The sequence below is a fragment of the Helianthus annuus genome, chromosome 4, assembly GCF_002127325.2.
Source record: "Helianthus annuus cultivar XRQ/B chromosome 4, HanXRQr2.0-SUNRISE, whole genome shotgun sequence".
Classification (NCBI taxonomy): Eukaryota; Viridiplantae; Streptophyta; class Magnoliopsida; order Asterales; family Asteraceae; genus Helianthus; species Helianthus annuus.
In genome coordinates, this window is record NC_035436.2 from 57059566 (window position 1) to 57064288 (window position 4723).

Here is a 4723-nt window from a genome sequence, read left to right on the forward strand (position 1 = left end):
AAAACCTCCAATTTGAAGGTTCAAATCAAGTCCAAAACGAAAATCGAGCATAGATTAGTGATCCCCATTGCAAGGAGATCATAAGGTATGTAAAATTTGATAAAAATTCTCTATTTGAAATTCTCATCAATTTAGGGAATTCGAAATCTGTGGATGCATGAATGATATGTAGATGAAATAGGAACATTGAAGTGTCTATGAGTAAACCCTAGACAAATACATGTTGAAATCATACTTAATTCTAGCAAAATTCATGAACACCATTGTAGGTGGTTAGTGGGTGGAGTAGAACTTGATAAATCCTAGGAAATTGGGGGTGGTTCTAGTGAAATTTGACATGTATGAAGTGATTTCAGAATCCTAGAGGCTAATATTTATGTAAGGTAGTTGATTGATGAAAATATAGGGCTATATGACAAGTTATGAACTTGCTAATACATCATGTAAATTGCTGCCCTTAAAGTGTTTGTATAATTGCCTCAAAGAAGGCTTAAAACTGAAATTTAAAGTTAAACCGCATAATTGTGATGTTTCGGCAAATTATGCGATATATGATTTGAAAAGAGTTCTAAACATGCCATGGTTGAACTCTATAGGAAAGGATACCGGAGCGTCGAGCGGACAAGCCAGTGGTGACTCGCGTTTGAAGGGTTTGCTTTAAAGGTATGTAACTTGATTTGTTACATTGAGTAACTTGATAATTAGAATATGTATAGTTGCATTGTAGAATAAAGGTTGTGTTGATTGAAGCGACGATGTTCGTTATTTGAAATAATAGGGTAAGAATCGGTTAGAATTCGTTTGGTAGTCATCATAATGGAAGTTTCCGTAGATCAGCCAAACAGGTCGAATAATAATATGTAGTGTTGTTATTTAATAGCTAGCATAGGTGGTAACAATCACAAGAGCATGAAGCCATAAGATTGGTAATGAAGTGCCGGTGATAATAAGCCCCCGAAGTTGGATAAAAAGCGCCCTATGTTTACTATTAAAAAGGTAGTAAAATGAGTGTAACTAGAATGGGTCGAATAATTGCACATTGATTTTTAGTCGTTCGGTCCGTAAACTAAATTTTTGATATGGTAATCATTATAGACGCGTCGGTAATTAAACTACATTCGTGTAGGAAAAAGAATCACCTAAAACGGACCTACGGGTCAAAAGTTATGACCATTTGAAGCTGAATTTGGCAAAATCCGGAGCTGGCAGGAAATGCAGGTCAATAACCTGCACCTGCTGGAAAACCGTTCCCCCCGCGCCACGCGACAGGACCACTAGGGTCTGGCGCGACACGCGAGAGATGTCGCGCCACGCGAAGAATCTTTGCGACACGCGATGGGAGAAAAAGCGAAATTTTATTTTATTTTTCATGATTCGATGTTGGAACTTGTTTATACACTCCTTATAAATGTCAAAACTAACATTTTAAATGGTTTGACCCTAGGTGACATAAGGGGGACTTTCCGGATGGCGATCAAGTAAGTTTTTGAAGAACCGAACACAATATTTTGAAGCTTCCGTGTTATCTTAACTTTGTTAGACAATGTTTGTTTTTTGGATGTAAACAATTTACTAATCACGTTATGAATTTTTAATCTAGTCGGTAGTTGACTAGTATGTGGTTACTCTAGAACTTTGTTTTGGTAACTTATGTTTAATTAAAGCACTTTATATAAAATCCTGTAAACTATTATTAAATTCGAATAGTAATTAGACGGGTGTTACAAGTTGGTAATCAGAGCTCAAGGTTGTCAACAAAGTGTTCGGTTCAAGCTTGATCGATCGTCCGGTAAGAATTAATTAATTATTTCGGTGGGTTTTATCTTATGTATGAAATGAGATGTGAATTAATGTGCATTGGAAGAGCGTGTTAACACACTCAAACCCGGAAAGCGCACCAAATGTGAACGGTTCAAGCAAGTTACGAGCTTGGCTAAACCGAAGCAAGTAAAGCTATGTTATAAATGAAAGTTTAATGATTGATGTAAACATTTCAGTTTTCAAGATGACAGAAAGAAACGATGATGATCCGGTGCCGACAAGCACCGAACAATGAAAGAGCTAATTGCCGAAGAAGTGGGAAAGGCAATTGAGGGTAGTCTATCTGGGTTTATAGACAAAATACAAAACACGGTGTTATAATTGGTCGAAGAACGAGTTAAAAGGTTGGAAGATAATGTCAACCTCATGAGAGAGAAATCCGGAGAACGCAAAGGATGTTCATATAAGGGGTTCATGGCGTGTAAACTGCCAATCTACAATGGAGAGGTCGACCCGATAATATGCTAAAGATGGCTAAGTGACGTAGAAGGGGTGTTTGAAAGAACCCACTGTGACATGAGTGATTTTGTTTCTTACGGAACGGATCAATTAAGGGGTCAAGCCAAGGATTAGTGGAACAATAAAAAGAAGGAGATAGGAGCCGAGGCGGCAAGGGTCATGACATGGGATGAGTTTAAGGTGCCATTCCTTAAGCACCATAGTCCCAAGGCGGTTATCAACAGGATCAAAGAAGAATTTATCTAGTTAAGACAAAAGGGAGAATCAATTGATAAAATCACGGGTATCTTCATGGATAAGCTGAGAATCTATGACGAGTTAGTCACCACTGAAGAGCAGAAGATATACTACTATTACAACATGCTGAGTGCTGAATACCGGGAGTTCATGACTCCCTCAAAGTATGAAACCCTCACGGAAATTATCAACACCGCCCGGGAGCGGGAAATCGAGTTGAAGAAACAAGTTGAGAGGGGCGATCGAATGGCACAGGATGTGAATCCAAGCCCTACAAAGAAAGCTCGAACTGTTGAATCGGGAAAGAAGGTGGATGCTAAAGGCGGGTCGCCAAGTTGTAAAGTGTGTGGGAAAGGGCACAAGGGTGAGTGCCGCTTCAAAGACAAACTTGCCCCATATGTGGTAAAACGGGGCACATGACGTCTCTATGCCCGGGTAAAGTCTCGATCTGCTACAAATGTTATCAGCCCGGCCACAAAAAGTCTGATTGCCCAGACTTAGTTGGAAAGAGAGACGTTAAAGAATCCCCAACGGAAGCTCCAAAGGCGAAGGCTAGGTCCTTCCAACTTACCGCGGCTGAAGCAAAGACAGAACCCGATGTGGTCTCAGGTATATTCACAATAAACTCAATTCATGCACGTGTATTGTTTGATACGGGTGCGAATAAATCCTTCATTTCACATGGATTTATCCGACATCCTTCATTTGTATTGACGAAATTATCTGTCCCCTTAGAAGTTGAAATAGGGGACAACAAAAGTTTTATAGTTTGTGATGTTTGTCGAGGCTGCAAATTAAGTATCGATGATGAGGAATACTTGATAGATCTAATCCCGATGTCGATGGGGGAGTTTCAAGTAGTTTGTAACACCCTTAATAATTTAACATAATTTAACAAAATATTTCATGAAACTTTATAAAATCAGAATTTACAAAAAACCTTTCGAGTTTAATTCCATACATACTTGTGATGATACCAACCACATCTAAGATATTGCATAACTAGATAAAGGTAATCCCTGCTAGTATACTAATCACTAGTTCGAGGGATTTAAAACATAGTCAACAAAAGAAAATACGACATGTTTAAAGTTTAGACAAAATTAAGTTTAATGCGGAAGCTTCGAGTTATGTGTTCGGTTCTTGACATGCACTTGATCGCCATCCGGGAGGACCTCATTCATACCTGAAGTCAAACACTAAAAACATTAGTTTAGACTTTAATAAGTTACATATAAACAATCCCCGACATCAAAAATTAACAAACAAAACATAATTTTTCTGGGTTCCACCGTAACTTACGGTGTCACCGTAAGTTACGGTGAAGCTGGGATGTTTTTGGTTCTGCCGTAACTCAGGAGGATCTCACCGTAACAGTTTGAGCTCCACCGTAAATTACGGTGGGACCGTAATTTACGGTGGGCTCTGCACATTTACCCTTTAACTATTTTTCAACTTTACAAGTTCATATCTTTTTACTCGCTTGTCTATTTTAGCCGATTCTTTTTACTATGAGTCCGTAATGAAATTACGGACTCAACCATGTAATTTTTATGTCGTGGAAACCAAGATTTCCGACAATCGGTTCACAATTTCCTTGTCTCAATTATCCAACCCATTAGTGAAGATGCATAGCACCTCATCCCCATTCTTAAAACCTTTTTGACGTAATTACCCAAATTCCCGGGCTCATCTATTTGATGTATTTGTGCCATTCCATGGCTTTGCATTCCCGTAGGACTATTTACTTGTTTCTTCGGAATTCAAGCATTCCGTTTCAAACGACACTTTCATAGAGCTTCTATTGTTTGACCCGATATCCCGGGTTCTTAGTCTTAAAATTTATATAACCAATTTAATAACGTGGTACAATCCACCACTTAACGAAATATGAGACTTTCAAGTCCCTATTCTCATAATTCTTTTATAAAAGCATCTTTTGACCCGTTTGGCTAATTAGTGAAAACTATCACTTTGTTGACATGCCAAACTAAATTCTAAGTCCTTATTTTGACCCGTTTGATGGTCGAGTGTACTTCGTCACTTAAACGACGCATCAAACGCATCCTTTACACTACAACATCAATTACATATCAAACCAAAGCATTTAAGCATAAGTTAACGGGACTAAGTCACGTACCTTCAAAGCACACCTTTTCCGCGGGTATCACCTCCGGCGTGTCCACTTGACGTCCCGGATTCCTTG

At 38.7% G+C, this 4723-nt stretch overlaps 1 long non-coding RNA gene across 1 annotated transcript; it reads left to right on the forward strand.

The window, feature by feature from the left end:
• On the forward strand, nucleotides 1–1537 carry LOC110934667. Its single transcript, XR_002588535.2, has 3 exons — nucleotides 1–85; nucleotides 597–663; nucleotides 1445–1537. It is a non-coding gene; the product is annotated as an uncharacterized LOC110934667 (long non-coding RNA).
• The last annotated feature ends 3186 nt before the right edge of the window (nucleotides 1538–4723 follow it).